This window comes from Sitophilus oryzae, unplaced genomic scaffold (assembly GCF_002938485.1).
Source record: "Sitophilus oryzae breed Bouriz unplaced genomic scaffold, Soryzae_2.0 scaffold_1442_pilon_pilon, whole genome shotgun sequence".
Classification (NCBI taxonomy): domain Eukaryota; kingdom Metazoa; phylum Arthropoda; class Insecta; order Coleoptera; family Curculionidae; genus Sitophilus; species Sitophilus oryzae.
In genome coordinates, this window is record NW_022146107.1 from 435,950 (window position 1) to 457,691 (window position 21,742).

At 32.0% G+C, this 21,742-nt stretch overlaps 1 protein-coding gene and 4 non-coding genes across 10 annotated transcripts in view; 4 read left to right on the plus strand and 1 right to left on the minus strand.

Moving 5' to 3' along the window:
* LOC115877005 (liprin-alpha-1) overlaps positions 1-21,742 on the plus strand; it is a 374,919-nt gene that overhangs the window by 81,809 nt on the left and 271,368 nt on the right. The window lies entirely within an intron of this gene.
* Trnaa-agc lies at positions 2,519-2,591 on the plus strand. Its single transcript has one exon. It is a non-coding gene; the product is annotated as a tRNA-Ala (tRNA).
* Positions 2,679-2,751, plus strand: Trnaa-agc. The gene has a single exon. It is a non-coding gene; the product is annotated as a tRNA-Ala (tRNA).
* On the plus strand, positions 5,345-5,417 carry Trnaa-agc. Its single transcript has one exon. It is a non-coding gene; the product is annotated as a tRNA-Ala (tRNA).
* On the minus strand, positions 16,167-16,239 carry Trnaa-agc. Its single transcript has one exon. It is a non-coding gene; the product is annotated as a tRNA-Ala (tRNA).

A 21,742-nucleotide genomic window follows, 5' to 3' on the forward strand; every position in this document is an offset into this window, starting at 1 on the left:
TTTCTGTCTATTCTTTAATATTCATTCTTCATTAAGGTCATTTTTAAAATTCACTAGATATTTTATATTGATATTTCATTCTTATTTTATATTCACTAGGATCTGCTTTTTCTTTTATGCATTATTGGTTTTTTCTATCAGTAACTTTTTTATGTTCTGAACTGTTTGTTGTTACTGGTGGTATATTTTTATCATGCGATTTATCATCAAAATTTTTTATTAATAAAATTTTTGTCAAGGAAATCCCCATAACCATATTTCATGTTATTTGTTAAGTTTAAACACTGCTTTTCTAAAATGTGTAAATTAGGCCTGTTCCAAACACCGGAACACCGTTTTAACACCGGTGTAGGGCTGACACCGGTGGCTAAATATAGGCTATCCGGTGATGACACCGACACTGGTGTTGATACCGACACCGGCGTTCATTTCGATACCGGTGTTCATCTGCAACACCGGTGTTCATCTCGACACCGGTGTTGGTCTGGACACCGGTGTTCATCTCGAATCTGGTTTTGATATCGACACCGGTGTTTGATAAACGGGTTAAAGAAGAAATAATGTTAATTAATAAGTTCAAAATAAACCTGATAATGATAATGTTGTATCGGTGCTTATTTTTATCGTTTATTAAAGTGCATCAACTTTATCTTAAAGCTTTCACATTTAAATATAATTTTTTTGCCAGACTAATCACTAAAATAAAGTGGAGGCGTCAGATAAACAACTATAAACTAAAAAATACGAGTCAAAATATTACATTAAAAAAACTAAAAAAAAACAAACAAACGGCACCATCGACATCGACACCGACACCGGTGTTTATCACGATACCGGTGTTGAGATAAACATCGGTGTTGATATAAACACCGGTGTCATCTAGAACACCGGTGTCGAGACAAACACCGGTGCTGAAATGAACACTGGTGTTGAGATAAACACCGGTGTCGGTGTACGATTGAAACACCGGTGGTCATCAACCCCTAACACCGGTGTTCAAATTTCAACACCGAACAGGTCTAGTGTAAATTGTTTTTTGTCTAAAAAATAATTCAAATAATTGATATATCCTATTGTATACTAGACTTAATATACAGGGTGGCCTGTTAGTGTGAGGAAGTACAATATCGTCGTTGTTGTCGAAGATATGAAAAAACAAATGTTGCATGGTTTATAGAGGGTTATATCCTAAAAATATTTAGTTGTATACAAAGTGTGCCAAAAAACGTTATGATAAAGTTTAAGGCTTTTTAAATTGCACCCTCAATTTTTCTGTACATATGATTCAGCATAAAATTCTGCATATAGTAGGTTATTTTTATTTCCAGAACTATGCAGTGTTACCATTCTATTTCATATTTACTGAAATTTTGGTTAAAAACACTATATAACAAAAGTGGTTAAAAACTAGAGTGAATTCAACTTTATTAAGGCTTAGTTATATTTTCTTAAACATCAAGGATAACAAAATAAACCCGCGAAAACAAATTTATATTATCTTATACAGGGTAATTTTTATTGCGTCGCCAACATCGCAATATTAAGAATACTATATCTCAATTTTTAAATGCAACACCTTGTATATTGATTTTCTTTTAGATAGCGGGAGAATTAAGAAATAAACTTTTTTCTATTTAAAGTATTTTAATTTTTTTAGCGGTTTCACAGATGTTTGCGGTATTATATTACATATATGGGCTCTTTCACCAGAAGTTTTTATCAAAGCCATCTAATGATCTTTGTCTGTTTTTTACCATTGAAACCCCCATATGTAATACAATACAGCAAATATCTGCAAAACCGCTAAAAATTTATAAATACTTCAAATACAAAAAAAATGTTCATTTTGTAATTCTGGATCGAAAGGAAAATAATATACTATCCTTGGCCTTTAGGAAAATATAGCTTTTTAACCTATATAATATAGGTAACCTATATAATATAACCTATAATATAGTTTTTAACCACTTTTCGGTTATAGTATTTTTTACCAAAATTTCAGTAAATGTTAGGATAGGTTAGGTTAGGCAACACCTCATAGTGATGGAAACTAAAATAGCGTACTATAGCAGAATTTTATGCTGAATCCAAATCTGTACAGAAATATTGAGGGTGAAATTTAAAAAAAAAACTAAAACTTTATTATATCTTTTTTTGGGACACCATGTATACAACGAAATATTTTTACGATATGTTCCTTTATAAAGCATGCAACATTTGTATAAAACTTGTTTTCATATCTTCAACAACAACGAAGATTTTGGATTTCTTCGCACTGATGGACCACCCTGTAAGTTATTTTTTTTCGATGGACTTAATAGCAGATAAGTTCAGTGAAATAAGTAGATCGCTGAATACCGGTTCTTATAAAAATTTAAAACGAAGGAGAAATGTATCTGTCTTGTTTTTTAATCTGACCACACCTTATGTTACTCAATATTGAAGACCGTTTTAATGGCACGGTCAAAAACTAGGCTACGAGATTGTTGAATTTTGGTGTTTTTATATTTAGATATCGGGGGGCGTAGCTCAGATGGTAGAGCGCTCGCTTAGCATGCGAGAGGTACCGGGATCGATACCCGGCGCCTCCAAACCTTTTTTATTTAAATATATTTTTTATAATAATTAATATTTGTTTTGTCTTGTGAAAGTACGAAATAATTTTAAGTGTACCATCGGGGGGCGTAGCTCAGATGGTAGAGCGCTCGCTTAGCATGCGAGAGGTACCGGGATCGATACCCGGCGCCTCCAACTTTTTTTTATAAATATATATTTTTTAAAATTAAGAGGTACACTACTCAAAACAATTATCGCATATTTTCTAAAAAAAAAAATATATTAATTTGAAAAACAAGACACTTTGAATTCCATGAGTTATGATTTTAAATAATACGTATGGATACTGTGAAGGGAAATTCGATACAATAAGCCTATGCGCTGACCTGTAATTTTTAGTCGACCGATTATTTAGTTGCAAAAGTGAAAACAGTATACCTACTTATGAAGTCGATCGGCCGACTATTTGATTGTGTGTGAGCGCGGCTCCATAAGGATTGTAACTAATATTACAAATATGCAACTAAATAGTCGGCCGATTAAAAATTGTCTGTCAGCGCATAGCCTAAGGCTACGCAATGTAATCAAATATTGGGCCGATTGGCTCCATAAGAATGTATTAATTGTTTTCACTTTTGCAACTAAATAGCCGGCCGACTAAAAATTACATGTCAGTGCGTACCCTAATTATCCTAAAAAAACTCGCAAGAGAAAGGCAGAAAAATGCATGGTACATTTAGAAATATGTAATAATTATTTGGTAATATATATTTAATTATAATTAATACCAAATAAATGTCTATATCATAATCTCCATACCATCTTATTTCGATTTTATATTTTAATTTTTGACGAGAATGGACGTTCGTCTTAAAAGAATGTTTCTGTGATAATGTGAAAACATTCTTTTAAGATAATTTTTGACGAGAATGGACGTTCGTCTTAAAAGAATGTTTCTGTGATAATGTGAAAACATTCTTTTAAGATAATTTTTGACGAGAATGGACGTTCGTCTTAAAAGAATGTTTCTGTGATAATCTGAAAACATTCTTTTAAGATAATTTTTGACGAGAATGGACGTTCGTCTTAAAAGAATGTTTCTGTGATAATGTGAAAACATTCTTTTAAGATAATTTTTGACGAGAATGGACGTTCGTCTTAAAAGAATGTTTCTGTGATAATGTGAAAACATTCTTTTAAGATAATTTTTGACGAGAATGGACGTTCGTCTTAAAAGAATGTTTCTGTGATAATGTGAAAACATTCTTTTAAGATAATTTTTGACGAGAATGGACGTTCGTCTTAAAAAGAATGTTTCTGTGATAATGTGAAAACATTCTTTTAAGATAATTTTGACGAGAATGGATTGTTCGTCTTAAAAGAATGTTTCTGTGATAATGTGAAAACATTCTTTTAAGATAATTTTGACGAGAATGGACGTTCGTCTTAAAAGAATGTTTCTGTGATAATGTGAAAACATTCTTTTAAGATAATTTTGACGAGAATGGATATATTCGTCTTAAAGAATGTTTCTGTGATAATCTGAAAACATTCTTTTAAGATAATTTTGACGAGAATGGACGTTCGTCTTAAAAGAATGTTTCTGTGATAATGTGAAAACATTCTTTTAAGATAATTTTGACGAGAATGGACGTTCGTCTTAAAAGAATGTTTCTGTGATAATGTGAAAACATTCTTTTAAGATAATTTTGACGAGAATGGACGTTCGTCTTAAAAGAATGTTTCTGTGATAATGTGAAAACATTCTTTAAGATAATTTTTGACGAGAATGGACGTTCGTCTTAAAAGAATGTTTCTGTGATAATGTGAAAACATTCTTTTAAGATAATTTTGACGAGAATGGACGTTCGTCTTAAAAGAATGTTTCTGTGATAATGTGAAAACATTCTTTTAAGATAATTTTGACGAGAATGGACGTTCGTCTTAAAAGAATGTTTCTGTGATAATCTGGAAAACATTCTTTTAAGATAATTTTGACGAGAATGGACGTTCGTCTAAAAAGAATGTTTCTGTGATAATCTGAAAACATTCTTTTAAGATAATTTTGACGAGAATGGACGTTCGTCTTAAAAGAATGTTTCTGTGATAATGTGAAAACATTCTTTTAAGATAATTTTGACGAGAATGGACGTTCGTCTTAAAAGAATGTTTCTGTGATAATGTGAAAACATTCTTTTAAGATAATTTTTGACGAGAATGGACGTTCGTCTTAAAAGAATGTTTCTGTGATAATGTGAAAACATTCTTTTAAGATAATTTTTGACGAGAATGGACGTTCGTCTTAAAAGAATGTTTCTGTGATAATGTGAAAACATTTTTTTAAGACGAACCTCCATTCTCGTCAAAAATTAAAATATTAAATCGAAATAAGATGGTATGGAGATTATGATACAGACATTTATTTGGTATTACAACGAAAGGCTTCCTTCTTGAAGAGTTATACAATTTATAATTACAATGAATGAGTTGTGTAAATGTTAACAATTTTAATTTCTTCCGAGTGGTTGTACTTCCTAGGTGACTTTTGTCTTTGGGCCTGATGATGGGAATAGTTTAAATTCCCGAAACATGTCGCCCCCTTGCTTTTTTAAGCATTAAAATTTAAACTAAACAACTTAAAGATTGTTAGTTATTGTCCTTTTACCCGCCTTCAAAGGTTTTGCTTTGATAATAATTATTTTTATTCAAATATGCGATAATTGTTTTGAGTAGTGTAAGTAGTTGTTTTGTATTGTGATAGTATGAAACAATTTTATGTTCACCATTGGGGGGCATAGCTCAGATGGTAGAGCGCTCGCTTAGCATGCGAGAGGTACCGGGATCGATACCCGGCGCCTCCATTTTTTTTTTCATTATACCATTTTTGTGGCGAGGCTGTACGTTCTAGCCATACACTCGAGGCACAAAAAGTCATTTTTACTCCGAATAGCACATGCTATTTTTTTTTTCAAACGCCACAAATAATTTTTTAAACAATTTCAAACGTTCCAAATAATATTAAAAGATTTAAAAGTCATACCTTGTATATATGTAATTATATATCGAGAAACTCTGGTTACACCTGTTGAATTTGAAACTTTATGTCAGTTTAATAATATATTTTCGTACTTTTATCCTTAGGCGTAAAAATGCTTTATTTTTTTGCCTAGGTGTTAAAATGACTTGTTTATATTGTCAATCACATCGCAAAAATTAATACTTTTGTGACGTTTGAAAAAAAATTATAAACAGTTTTTTTAGATTTTTAAACTTATGTATACCATCAGGGGATGTAGCTCAGATGGTAGAGCGCTCGCTTAGCATGCGAGAGGTACCGGGATCGATACCCGGCGCCTCCAAATGTTTTAGGATCTGCGTCAATTAATTTTAGGGTAATCGAGAGGGTAATATTATAACATGTTCAATTTTTATTATTATTATATTATATTTATTATTTGAAACATATAAGTTGGCTTGGAAATGACGATCGATGACATTCCCAATATCTATAAATACTTAAACAGAATAACGTCGTGGTAGTTACACCACTGATAATTTATTTTGCGTTGATTTTAGTGCCTGTAATAATTTTGTATTTTTTGTATTTAAATTAATTATAGAAATAACTTTCATAAAGTCCTATTATTCAAATGAATTTGAGCATTCGATCTAAAACTTTGGCGTTAAGTTAACTAAAGATGACAGTTAATTTTGACGTTCGATATATGTTGACAGGTGCCTACTATGTTTCTATATGCCAAATATAAAAGACATATAGTCAAAAAACACATGAATTTTATAAAGGTTATGAATAATTTATAAAAAAAAATTATGAATTTTTATATAATATATAATAAATAAATTCTTCTCCAAATATTAAACGAATTTTTCTATTTTTCTTTTTGGCTTTTTCGTAACGTATTTTCCGATATGGTCTATTCGATTAAAAAGCGTGAAAGCAATATTTGCGCTCTATAGGAAATTTAAATATAATCAAAAATTCACTGAATATGAACTCTATGTAGATGTGGCTACTGATAAAATAAAACTGTTGTTTGATATGTATGTACAGTCTGACAAACGGACCCGAAAGTACGGGACAATGATAAGGGGAAAGCAGTTTTCTAAAAACATTACAGATTTCATTCATAAAATTCATTCAGGAGCATGAAGTGATTTATTCAGTTCATCAGGAATTTCTGTAATATTCCCCAGTACACTTTATAATATTATTTAACTTTAAATCATTAAATAAATGTATCCGCATTTTGTTTAGTGATTTGCTAAATATAGTAAGCTTTGGTGGAGACTACGTAATAAAAGTAACTCAAAGAATATAACACGTTCATACAATACTAATGTCTGTAACGAGAGGTACACCGGATAGCCCATATTTGCGAGCTCAACCCAACACCTATTGTTTTGAGCCTGAGGATGAGCCCTCCCAATTTATAAAAAATAGATATTTTTTAATAATATAAGATTGTGAGGACACTAGGGTGAATATGTCAGTGGTCAGACAGTTTAGAAAAAGCTGAGTTTAAATTGTTGGTTAAATTTTCTGTATTGGTGGCATGGAAATGACATTCTATGAAATAGATAGTGTGGTATTGGGCTTCACGTTAAATATAACAGTTTTTTTCATAAACCTACCAATGATTTTAATTATTTTTTTAAGTGATTAAAGTGCTGTTTTGTCAGTAGTCGGACAGTGCTTGTCAGTATCCGTTAGTAAAGAGTTTGTTCAATTTTTCTTCTTCTATAGACACAATTTTTTCAACTGTATTAAGTAACACCTGTAGTTATTGAAAATCCGCAAACGGCTATGTTTTCAATCCAGGTAACATTTTTTTTTCAATTTCTCTGGATAAAACAAGGTGTGGTCCCATTCGCTTGCAACCGTCGCTTATATTTGTCTTTAATATGATGTTGACTTGGAATCCTGTACTGACTGTGTGTTTTACGCGATTTTCCCTCTTCACGGAAAAAACAGTCCAGACTATGTTTTTTCTAATGCATCTTTATTGTATTGGTGAAAACTCTCTTTTACTTTATGCTTTATGCTTGAAAATAACCAAAATCTCATAAAAATCAGTCTGAACTCTGCAATATGACGTCGAAAAAGGGCTACTGTCCGACCTCTCCAATATATTAAATTTGGCGTTGACCAGTGGTCGGATAACTTTTATTTCCTTTGGTCTGCGTTTGTCTTGAGTTTTTGCTGTCTGACCACTAAACACTACCAAAAACTCATGTTTTATATTTCAATCGGAAAAAACAGTAGATATTACTTCTCAATTATCAAGAAAACGACTAAAACAAAAGAGTTATTTTTCCAGTTAAAGCCAAATTATATACTAGTTTATCGAGCACCTAAATTTAACATTAAAATATAGGTATCCTTTTTTGATATTCTATATACACGTAAAGTTATAAATGCTTCATAAATTAGATACAAAATTTTTAATTTATCTTACAAAGTATCTCACCCCTATCTTTAACAGGCAAAAATGAGGAAGCAAAAACATGTGATCACTTCCGAATTTTTAACGGTTTTAGAGTGACAATTTAGGCAATGAAAATGTTAACAAAGCAGAAGAATTGACAGAATTGGGCTTTTAATTATTTGAAGCAATACTAAGCATTATTTTTAATGCATTCCCTAATAAAAACGTTTTGTTCGACCACTAGTGTATGTCCGACTACTGGTATATTCAGCCTATGATTTTTATTTCCTTATTAGTGGATATTTACTATTCACTTCTATGTTTAAAGCGGCAATAGGAGTGAAATTAGGATATTTAAAAAAATGTATAAAACAATAGCTTTATTATACTCGTACTTGTAAATTTTTGGATATTTTTAATTTACATATTTTTGTATTGTTGATGACGAAAAACATACACCTATATAATGCAAATATAATAATCTAATGCTCAATGTCTCCAAAACAGTTTACTACAAAGATAAGCAATTTCTGTTTGCAAATATTAATTTTATGCGATATATTTCTAAATTGAGCTGGAAATAAAAGTCATTGCGGCAGAATACCGCTACTCCAATAATATTTAAATGAAGCATCTTTCGAAGCGCAACCCAACGAAAAATTTCGAGTTCAACATGGATATACCTAGACTCGATTTGCATTTTATCAAAATGTACCTGCAGTATTCAGGAATCTAAACTAAAGCATAAGAAGGTGCCGAATAATAAATTATGGCGAATAAATTAAGTTTTGAGTAAGGTTTGGGAATTTAAATTCAGATACGGTGTTATGTACTGCTCGTCAGAATTGATGCATATTTTATAAGTATCTCAAATTCAATATGTCTTGTCATGAACTACTGACATATTATAGGGTGGTCCGAACTGTATTCCGGAAACTTCAGCAACATATTCTGCAGATAAAAATAAGTAAAAAAGTTCATATAAATGTATGTTCTGAAATGCTTAATTTCGGAGATACAGTGTGTAGAAGTTTCATTTTTATTTAGATTTTTTCCAAACAATTTCTGAAGTAACGTCAATATTTCGATGAAAATTGCTGCCTGGGAGTTTTTTGACATGAGAAATTTGATTTTGATGTCAATATGACTCCTACTTGTAGAGGGCACCACCTACATATTTTTAACTGGTTTGAAGAGTAATACCTTTTAGTGCGTACCTGTATAAAACTACTGATAAAAAAATATACATTTACGACATTTTTTACGTAAAAAAGGTCTCTTGAGAAAAATCGCTACAAGTAATGGTTCTCGAGATGTTTGGAATCGAAATGATCAATACCTGTCATCATTCACATAAATTAAACACGTTAACTAAATAGTTATTAGACTAAAATCATAAATTTGAAATGTTTTTGTGTCAAAGGTTCAACAGAAACTGTTTTGTCATAATTTTTTCGAGGAAAAATTTTTGAATAATTTAAAAAAATAAAAAGTTCCCGAATTTATTATTTCAGTCAAATAACTATCTACTAAACATGTTCATTTTTTGTCAATAATGACATGTATTGACTAATGCCATCCTAAATATCTTGAGAACGGTTACTCGTAGCGATTTTTACAAAGAGACATTTTTTACGTAAAAATTTACGGAAATGTATATTTGTTCACTAGTTTTATACACTTTCCGTAGTTTTATACAGGTACGGACGAAAATATATTACTCTTCAAAACTGTTTACAAATAGGAGTCACATTGACATCAAAATCAAATTTCTCATGTCAAAAAACTCCCAGACACCAATTTTCATCCAAATATTGAAGTTGCTTCAGAAATTATTTGGAAAAAATCGAAATAAAAATGAAACTTCTACATTCTGTATCTCTGAATCTAAGAATTTTAGGACATGCATTTACACGAACTTTTTAACTTATTTTTATCTGCAGAATATGCTGGGCGAAGTTTCCGGAATACAGTTCGGACCACCCTGTGTATGTAGATAAATTATATTTTTTATCAGTTTGAAAAGATGTATTTATGGAACACTTTATACCCGTTTTTTTGTAGTGTTATTTTGCCAAGAAATATATACCCTGCGGTGTAATAATACGCAGTGTATAATATGTATCAACTCAAGTATTTTTCGATTTAGTCTGTGTGAAAGTGAAAATGTATGGCTATTTGATGACTTATATTAATATTTTGAGTAGAACCAACCAACATGTAAAAATAACTTAAACTTATATCGATGACATTATCAGTATCGATGACATCATCAATGAACTCATCATTATCAGTGATTATCATTGATTTGAGGCGTACGTCTAATGCAAGACACGTTTAATGAATAGGGTTACACAGTAAGTCAATACACGATAATTTATATGGAACTCTGCGTAGCTATATACCTATATATTTGCTCATATTATATTTTTGGGGGAATTCTGAGCTACATTGAAGTTTATAAAAATTATTGAGACTGGTAGCTCTGATGATCTGCATTTGAACAAAAACGGACGCGGGTGGTAAAACGTGGGCACTCAAAAACTAGCGTCTAATGGTACGTATACATTGGCGCGCTGCGCCACGAACGCGCGGCCCGCGCGCACCGTTTCGCCTCATTGGTACATGTTTCCAGGTTGCGCGTGCTATGCGCGCAAACAGCTTACCGCGAACCATCTCCAGCAGGGTTCGGAAGTAGTTAATTAAGACGTAATTTACCAGATTAACTACGTGTAGTTTTTCTTCAAAAACTACGTCTTTTCCCGTTCATTATCTACATGAAAACTACGTTAATAAACTATGTATTGATATTATGAATAATTTTCCTTTGTATGAGGTGTTATAGAGATAATATGATGTAAATATTATATTTAAAGCCATATTTCTTCTGTTTTCTTAAATTCATTATGTGTTTTTAAAGCTTCAACTTATTATAACCTCACCTGAAACCTTTGATATTTGACATAGGTTACATAAACTACACCCTCTACATAAACTACATTAACTACATGTAATGTAGTTTATGTAGTTTTTAAAAGTAACATGTACTTTTCCGAACCCTGATCTCCAGTCGGTTTTTCGACGCTCCGCTTTCTATGTTCGTTGTTCAATTGGGATGGCCGGTGAAGACACCACACGCATTCCGCGCGCATTTATCAGTGACTATGTGTGTTTTCTTTGAATAAATTACCTTTTTTTGTGTATTTCTTTGAATATTGTTTATTAATGGAGTGTTTAAAGAGTCGCACTACTCATCAATAAAATTGCGTAGTTCTTCTCGGACGATAGAGACATTATTAAAGACTAAACGTTCGCGGGATTTCTATGGATCGCAGGATGTTCGTTAAAGCAATAAAAGCAACGCGCGGCCAACGCTCGGCGCGCGCCAATGTATACGTACCATAATGAATAGGCTGTGCCAAAGAATCTATAATACGTAATGTTGAATTCGGTCACCTGCAATCCAGATATCATGTGAAGATAAAAATGCAACTCTACTTTGATTGCACAAAGCCATCGGCTTTATTTTTTAAAACCTATTTGCAAATTGGAGTTATTTTGTAAAAAATGTTTATACCTATGTGGCGGATTCATCTTTCCAAAAAAATCCTTTATGGGTATTTCGCCACTGTACTGCAAGAAAATATACAAAATAAAACAGTTATTTTTTGTAACACTTAACACTTCTGCGTTAAACCTAAACGGACACTGCTTGTCAGAAGTTATGTTTACAGTTATACAAACTTGCCTAACAAAGAAAAAAATGCTTAACGTTTCGGAAAGTTTATCTCTTTCCGTCGTCGGAAGCAAAAAAATACAAAGTCTGACAAGCAGTGTCCGTTTAGGTTTAACGCAGAAGTGTTTACAAAAAATAACTATTTTATTTTGTAGATTTTCTTGTAGTGCAGAGGCGAAATACCCATAAAGGATTTTTTGGAGTTATTTTGGTTAAGATCTTTTATGTTGTACATATAGACTAAAAAATATTGATATAAGCGATCAAAAAAGGTGTAAACGATTATATGAGTCGTTTACTCCACAATTCTATTAACTCCACTTTTGAAATTTTTTAAATTTAAGTGTAAATCCACTTGGTGTATTCATAACTTTTTAAATTTGAAAGAACAAATTTCGAAACAGAGAAATGGTAACCTCTGATGTTATTTAGTGGAATTAATCGAATTGTGCAGTAAACGACTCATATTAAACCTAAGAAATAACAACTTACATTTTTTGTAACACTTCTCGTTGTTATATATATCGACAAAACCGTATCGTCTAGATCAACCAAGCAGCGCTAAAGGCACTCGGTTCCACTTAGGTCAATTCTAGACTAGTGTGCGATTGTGCGTATGCTCTAAATACTTTGGGTGACCGTGGCAATGTTACTTTAACCTGGGTACCAGGGCACGATTGTCACAAGTGTAACAAAAGGCAGATGAAATGGCCAAGCAATGCGCACCAATTCCATTCATAGGCTCAGAACCTTATGCGGCGTTGCAAAAGCAGTCAGGAGAATGATCACGGAACGATGGGTGTCCAACAAATCTCTATAGAATGGTGGAGAAACTCACCAGGGCAGAGACAAGGGAAAATATGTTCATACTAGAACATTCGCCAAAATTCACGGCAGACCTGATAAGCAAAGACAAAAAGACAGTAAGCTGAATAGGCACATTTACAGATAATGGGATTGACGAACGAAGCCATGTACAGGTATTGTCAATCTGAAGAAGAAACGACAGAACACATTTTATGTCGGTGCGACAGCCTGGCAAATGTGCGGTTCTCGATAATACGCAATGATAGGTTATTGCCAGAGAGCTACATGGAGGGCTCAGTATCCAAGTTGCTAGACTTTGTGAAAAGGATAGGATTGGAGAATGTAACCTAAGGATCAGAAGAGGACCACACAATATATCTGGAAAGGTCGCAGTGGATCAGGCCGACAGTAGTGATGTTAATATTTCAGAAATTCTTGATTGTTGCAGGAAATTTCCGAAACTTTCGGAAATTTATGAAATTTTTGGAAATTTTACAACTTTACATATTTTTGTTGATATAATAAAGGAATAAATTAGATAGACATTTGATACCAACATGTAAGTGGAAAAAAAAACAATAAACATAACACATAACAAAAATCATTTGGTAACATTTATACTTTATACATAAACCATGAACTGTGACTATGAACTTAAAAAAAACAGAAAAGCACGAAATATAAATTTAAAAAACGTAAAACACAAATAACTGAATTATTCTATTCCGGAATACTTTCAGGCGCCGAGCTGGTCCCATCTTCATAGGGTATTATAGTAGTAGTAGTAGTACTGTCTTCGTCAGTTTCTATTTCCAAATCAGATATATTTGATGTATCATCTGGTTCTGATTCTGAAGGATGGACCTCTACCTCTATAGGTTCTAGTGGTTCTGGAGGAGTTTCATGTTGTTGAATATCATGCTCCATATCCACTTTTTGTTTTTGTAGTAATAATTTATTGTTATGAGCTACGAACATTATTTTGCCGGCTCTTTGTGCAGTTAAGCGATTTCTTTTTTTAGTATGGATAAAACTGTATGTACTGAAACTTCTTTCAGTAGCTGCAGATGCCGTTAGAGCAACAGCTAAATATTTCAACTGAGTATTTTTACACATTGCTTGCCACCAACTTAGACAGTCTACATTTTGAACTGACATACAAAGGTAGACGAGAGCCCATAAACCCGATTTGGCGCAATAATTTGTTACATCTGTAAAAATGGCTTCTTTATTATTGACAAACTGAGGATGTTTGTTGATAAATTCCATAGCGGCTATGTGTTCTTCATAGTTAAGGTGCTCTCCCAGGAAATAGAGGGGTCCAAGAGATTCGTGGCAAAATGCATTGGTTTAAGAGCCATACGTTTTCTATTTTGTAAGGCAGAGAAGCATTCGTTTTCCTCTGATTTAAGAATAGGCATACTTGATACACTTTCGTTAAATTTTTGCTCAATGTCTTGAATTTTGAAAAGAAATTTCTTGCACAATTCGGATTTTTGCGAATATTCGCGATTTTGGGACCGAATATTTCGGAAATTTCTGAAATTTCCTGCAAAATTCGAATGGAAATATTCGTTACCAACATCATTAGCCGATAGTCACCTCCAAGAATCTATGTATCTATTGTAGGTAGTCTGATGACAGTCTGATAGTCTGATCAATACTTCCAATTTATAATATTGAATTTAAGGATACCTCTCTTTCAAATATTTATTAATTTCTACTGGAATAATTTGCAACAGAATATTGAAGATTGGCAGCTCTTGTTGCTGCAGCGAAGAAAACACGTTTTTGCTTTTATACAAACCTAGTACATAATATTTATTCACCTCATCACATAACACTTTGTATGTTCTTGGGCATTCATCACATCAGAAAAAGAAAAGCTGGTACCTAATAGTAGTTAAAATAGAAATTTAAATGATAAAACCGATATAGTTATGAATTATGTGGAATAACTCATTCAAACCGTTAAAACAACTTTGTTTTTTTTAAATACTAAGCTTAGCTTTACTTATTAATATTATTTTGGTGGATGTTAAATGACATTTTTCATAACCGTAAATATAGGTATCGAGATAAAGAATCTAACAGTTAAAAAAATGGGCATTCAGAGCATCACTTTTTGTTGAAATAAATCTTTCGGCCTAAGTTAAACGGAGTATAGCTAAATCGAAAGTTGGACGTTTGTTAGAATTCCAAGGAGATATATAGGCGAGGATTGCGAAAAAAAGGACAATAAAAACGTAACGTGGAGACACCCAGAATAGTTAGGCATTAACTTTCATGAAAGTTGTATTTGGAGAATGTTCAGTTCCTTTATTGGGGCTATTTTATTTATTATCCATACACATAGCTTCTCAATAGACGTTGTTATAAATCGAAGATGGTAAGATTACTGTATCATAGCATTGAGTAAAATTGATTTTTACGAACAGAAAAAAATAACATACTTAAAACGGTAGACGAGAAATATTTTAAAAATATATATTTTATATTTTTATACCGAAAAGCTTGAAGTATGCTCATAATAAGCGGTAATAGCCAACGTTGTTCCCGGGTTATCTTTAAAAAAATATCTAGTTGACTTTGAAAGTCTATAAATTTCATTGTTAATAAATAAGCGGTGATAGGATTTTTTTTAATTTGGATTTTTGCATAAAGGCATCTATCTAAATTATTTTCAATGTTGCCGCATTACAGTGTAGCCGCTTTATACTAAAAATGATGGCGTCTTTGTTGTTTTGAATGGAACACCCAGTATATTATTATATTTTTGGAAACAAGTTTCATACCTCCATAATTTCTCTATTATATTAGCCTATACCTATCTTTTATAGTTTTCGAGATAAACAATATAATATATGTATAATTAATAAAAACATGATTTTGAATAAGCCTTGCTAAAATCATACATTCGTCATATCGACTTGGAGCCTGCAATTTATTCTGCAATTATTAATTTAAGTGTTGATAGGCCAACTTTTCAGGGGAACAAAATAAGTTTTTTTTCTAATTTTCTGTTATTTCCAATTACAGTTATAATAATATTGTTTATTTATTATAACAATATGGTTGACATATGCTACGTCATTCGATTCAATGTGTCATTTTTTATCCAATAAAGTAACAAACATCGAGGATGCCATTTAAAAATCAAAAGTTGTAATCATCAACCGAAAACAATTAAATACGTCAGTCAATCCTAATATATGGCATATACTATCATACCAAATATTCTTTTTTTATCTGAAAAAAAAAATAAAAAAGTATAGGGGTGAGCCACTTTTGAGAATTAATTAATAAACATAACATATGAATTTTGTTAACTAAGAAAAATCTTACACATATTTATTTTTGTAGCGCCATTTCATACGTATATTGTTTCAAGTCTCATCTGTATCTCCTGTCCAAGATCGGATGCTGATTAAATTGAGACAGAGATTGAATACGAAAGTGACTTCGCATAGCACATAGACATACACGTAGAGTAGCATCTATTACATTAATTAAAAGAAATAAAATATACTAATGTGTGAATACTGCTGTTTCTTAAAATATTGTCTTATATAAGAAAAGAAAAAATTGTTGCGTATAAGAAAAAAAAACAAAAAAAAGTTTGGAGGCGCCGGGTATCGATCCCGGTACCTCTCGCATGCTAAGCGAGCGCTCTACCATCTGAGCTACGCCCCCTAATAAAAAATAAAAGCTACTGTTACTTGATTAAATTAAATTAATGCATATTCCTTTTTTACTAGAACAACGTATAATAACATAGCCAATCTATATTTTATCCTATTGGTGCCAAAAGTCACTCATCCAATTTATGTTTTAATCTCGGTTTTAATAATATACTGTCCGATCAAAATGTTACGATTAAGCGGGTTTTTAATATGAATTTGTTTATTTCTGGAAAAGCACACTTGATTGTAAAACCTTTTTTGAACACATCATACTGAGGTACACTGCAAATTTATTAGAGTGCTGTTTTTTTTGCAAGTTAATGAGTTTTTATATTATAAATTTATTTTAGGGAATAATATATATATTTGGATTTTATCCAAAAGTTACTATTTTTATTACACATAGTATTTTCATATTATAAATTTCATATTAATAAATTTAATTTACCGAATAATATATATTTGGATTTTATCCAATAGTGTATACACGTAGTATTTTTATACTTTCTTTATTCGAACTTCTCCTCATATTTAATATTTATAAATTACATTATCTTATCTTATATATTTATTTTCTTGGCTGCCAAACTATGGCAAAATATTTTAACAATTACGAAATAACAATAACCCGAATGAAATTAAAAGAATTTCGCACCTCCATTGTCGTTATTTATAATTTACACTATAAGTAACTTACACTACAGTGTAAGTTAAAATAAATAAAGACAATGGAGATACGAAATTCATCAAATTTCAATACTGAATCATTGTCTACCACATTCAAATCACCCGGATGACGGTGAAAATTTCAAGAAAGCTTACTGCAATGCCTGTAATTAATTTTGATTAAATAGTGGATTGAGTTGGTTACCTATGACATCTTATAATAATCTACAATAGATATACCTACATTATAAAAAGTCCAAAAGGGCAATAAAACGTGGAGAAAGATGTGCTGCAAATGTGTTATATTTTATTGCTCTCTTCTGGTCTTTTTATATCTCTACTGTAAAAAAAATGTCATGCAAGGTCTTCATCACTTCTATATACACATTTTTTAGTTTTATTTATATAAAACTACATATAAACATATACAGGGTGACAAATTGAAAACGACCAGTATTTAATATTGCCTCTACCGATGATAGTATGAAAAATTGGCGAAACACGTCAATTTACATATCAAGCGGGACAATTTTTGAGGCATTTGTTGTCCGTTGTTGTTACTTTCAACCCCTTGACCCCCAGGGCACCTACCATTTTACCCTAAAATGGTAAAAGAAATAGGGGTTGCCATTTCAAATTTTAGGGGTAGGTGCCCTGGGGGTCAAAGGGTTGAAAGTAACACGACAACAAATGCCTCAAAAATTGTCCCCCTTCATATGTAAATTGACGTATTTCGCCAAATTTGTATACTATCATCGGTAGAGGTAATATTAAATACTGTTCGTTTTCAAATTGTCACCCTGTATAGCGTGGTGCATGGTTCAATTTTTAGGAATACTAAATGATATTAGACAAGTATTACCAAGATTTTTATGCCGATAGTTTGCATGTCAGTGACAGGTTCCTATGTTTTTTTTATGAATATTACTTACTAATACTTTGTTTTAATTATGTACATACTTATATTGTAACATAATTATAGTAACATTTACTAATAAAATTTATTTTTTTAAAATGTCCTGTTTTAATATTTTGGTTTATAAATGCATGTTGTTAAGATATACTGTGTAAATGTTATAAAAGTATAAAAAATACCTGAAGGCAGTGTCGGATACAGAGGGGGGGCCATGGGGCTCGACCCCCCCTAAAATCTATAAATTGGGTCGAATATTAGGCTTTAGGATTAAAAATGACGGCCTAAAAATCATATTCTACATTACTTTTTATTTGGGCCCCCCTAAAATAAATTCCTGTATCCGCCCCTGCCTGAAGGTAGAGTTTTGCAAACAAATATCTCTGTGTAAGTTAGAATTCTCTAACTACTTATTTAATAAACAATTAAAAAATATGTATAAAAATGTTATTCTTTTTTTTGTTGGGCATGCTGAATCGGTTCCTCTTTTTCGATAACTTAAAGTTTCGCCGTTATTTGCGAACTTTTTGGAGTAGACTAAATGTTAATTAATAAAACTCATTTAGTTTACCAATATGGAAACGTATTTAGTGTAGTTATACACTATGTAGCAAAAGGGTGTTTTATTTTTAATTTGTTATATTTCTTTATTCTTTTTTAGAGGCGATGCATTAAGTATCTAGAGAATCGAACAAAACTAATCTTTTTAAGATAGTATTAAAAATGTTCCGTACGTTTTAAACTAAGCGTCCTGTGTATCGTCCATCGTAAAGAAAGTGTTCGTCCGAAATGTTTTTCTCTTTAAACAATAATTTAAACAACGGTAACATCGCTAAAAACGTCAACTGCAACGATAACGCCAACGCAAACGGCAATCACGTTAACAATGGAAATAACCCGTTCAACACACCATCTCCGCTTAGCCCAGAGAGTGGCAGCATTGGTGGTCACAATGGCAATGGTTACAAATTCCTTTCCGCACAAGGCATGGAGACACTTCAAGCTTTTTTGCGAGATCACGGGAACGAGTGCATTAAACAATTTGTTAAGGTAAAATTATTGTAGTTCAGTAGATTGTTATCAGTAGGTTGTACACAATGTCTGTGGTTGCGCCAAAGAATATTATATAACACTCTAGAAGTCTCGTCTCGAATTAATATCGAGTCTGTGTATAAATCATCAGCCTCTACACTATGCGGAGATCTTTTCGAAACAGGTCAAAGTCGCATTTCGTCGCCCAACTTTGTCGTATTTCGATTTATTTCCAGTTGTCTTGACCCACTTCGGTTTGCCTCGACCTACTTTCGATTCTTACAAGCCCCTGAAAACTACTCGTGGAGGAATTTTTTTGGCGTTTTTTTTGCCTCGTTCAATTTTGTTTCGTTTTGAGCTATTTTCAAAACGTGGCGGTATCTGTACCCGAGGCAAAGGATTTTTTTTTCATAAATCTCAGTGAAATAAGTAAACCTAGGCGTTTCTACAACAGCTGTTGTTACCATGATATTTCGTTAATTACATTTCGTTTTATGTTGATATATATTTCACCATTATTTGAACACGCGTTTATAATATGTACAGTAGATATTTAGGAACAAAACTTTTCACTTAAACTGCAAGAATATAATTAAAATATTTTTATGATATAATGAATTAGTATATAAAATTGTATATGTTAGTTTGTTTACGCGGTCTTAACTGGTTAATATAACAGTAGTATTGCTTGATGAGTACTTCTGGCAACATCATCACATGGAGCTTATTGGGAAAATTATTGATTGAGCCGATATCAATAAAATATACTTTTGTATATAATAATAACATGGTTTGATATTACTTTTTACTTATTTTTATGAAGCAACACACCGTTTGACCTTGATTGCTTCGTGCCATTTCACAAAATAGTACAATAAATATAAGCCCGTGTTATAAAAATCAGTGTCGATGAACAATCAAAGTTTTCCAAGTTTTCCATTTTTTAAATAAGACGTAAAAAAATATTTTTCCATTAAAAGTTTACCATAACTTTGAAACGGTTTACGATAAAAAAAATTACATCGCGGATTCTTGTAGAGCATAAAATTTACTAAAAAATCTACTCTTCCAACAAGGTTACTTGTCTGTGGTTGTTCATTTAGTTAATACCGTATGCCCGAACATAAACGGCATCCAGTTGGCTTGTGTTGACGATCGATAAATCTCAGTGAAATCCCCATATCATTTTACATAATGTAGAATGAAGAATGAGTGAGACGGGGGTTAATCACTGCGACCTTAAAGATCTATTGTGCCCCCCTTCCTTGTGTTATAACTCATCACACAGTCTATAACCCATCATGCATTTTCCTGTTGTAGGGGGGACATGGTATTTCCCATCCGCCTCTGACAACAGATGTTCTTCCTTCGAGGGTATACACCCTTCCACGGTTGGAGTTTGGCTCTCCGTGCCCTTCACAGTCGAGGAACTTGCTTCCGGCTGAGGTATTCGTGAGGTGGAGGCTGAAGGATCTGTCCTGTCTCTTTAACTTGGTCTCTCTTTTGACCTGATACCGGTGTTGCCCCGTATCTATAATAGAGTTCCTATTGTGCCTCCTTGGATTTGAGGTCAATTTCTATTGTGAGGACCAGACCATGACCAAATGATGATGATTCTTATACAAAAATATATATTTTTTGGTACATAAATTGTGTCGGTTTATACAAAAATATATATTTTTTGGTACGTATATTTTTAGTTCTGAAAAATTACGCATATCAAGGGCTGTATTTTTACCGGGCTGTTAGTCATACAATTTAGATTTGTAATTGATAATTGATATCTAATATTAGTTCTTTCCTCTGCAGTAGGGGTGGTCTCCGCGTGGGACAACCTTGGTTGGATGTTTTGAAAAACAATAGAAACATAAAAATCTCACCCCTCTTTGACAGTTTTACATAAAAGAAAATTTACCTTATGATTTATTTATTGTATTGATATAGAAAGTTTATATACAATTTATATTCCAATTATTTACAGAAATAAGAGTTATTATCAAGTACCACACTAATTTCGATATATGTATTTAAAATATATATTTTATTGTTAACGATAACGATATGTATTCTTTATTATTATATACATATGTTATGTTTTACTAGATTAGAATTAAAAGGTATATCATAAATTCTTGTTCAAAATAGGTTACTGCACTGCGGCTGTAAGCAAATTATAGAATTTTGTAATACTTATAAATTGGTAAAACAATACCTTTATTGCTATAATATACAACGGTCTATTCTTTGAGTGTTAGAATGAAAAAATATAATAATATGTAATAAACTAGAAATTAAATCTTTAATCATATTAACAAAAAACAAAGAGGACAGAATATAAATAGTAATAATTTGATTGTTTTAATTTGAAGATTTCTTTAAACTGATGTTCCAAAATTATTAATGTCTATCCAAAACGCATATCTAATACGAATTAGAACTAAAAATACTACTGACAAACCAGTAATCTATCTTTATGCATCGCACAGGGTTTCTAGTACTTCTCGCTAATTTAAAACCGGTCGCTAAATCTACGAAATAAGAAAACTTTAGAATTTGTCTGCTAATTCCTTTAAAGATATTTCGACAATTGCATTACCGTTTTCCGTCGCAGACTCGGAATATCGTCTCCCAACTTCGTAGGTTTTCAGCAACGTCGACGGCCGACCTCTGTGATTATAGAAATCATTCGCGTTTGCATTATAATTTATCACTAGGGATTCAAGATATTTTAGTGTCAATCTTGTTCCTTAGTGTATTCTGTAGAAGTAATTTAACTACATTTTTGAAGGTGAAACTTCTTTACGCGCGATGGGAGTAAAAATTCAAAGCCGTGATACGCCGCGGCCTTCACACTTCACAGCCTTGACAGACGAGCTAGCGAGAAAAACAGTGGTAAGGATCG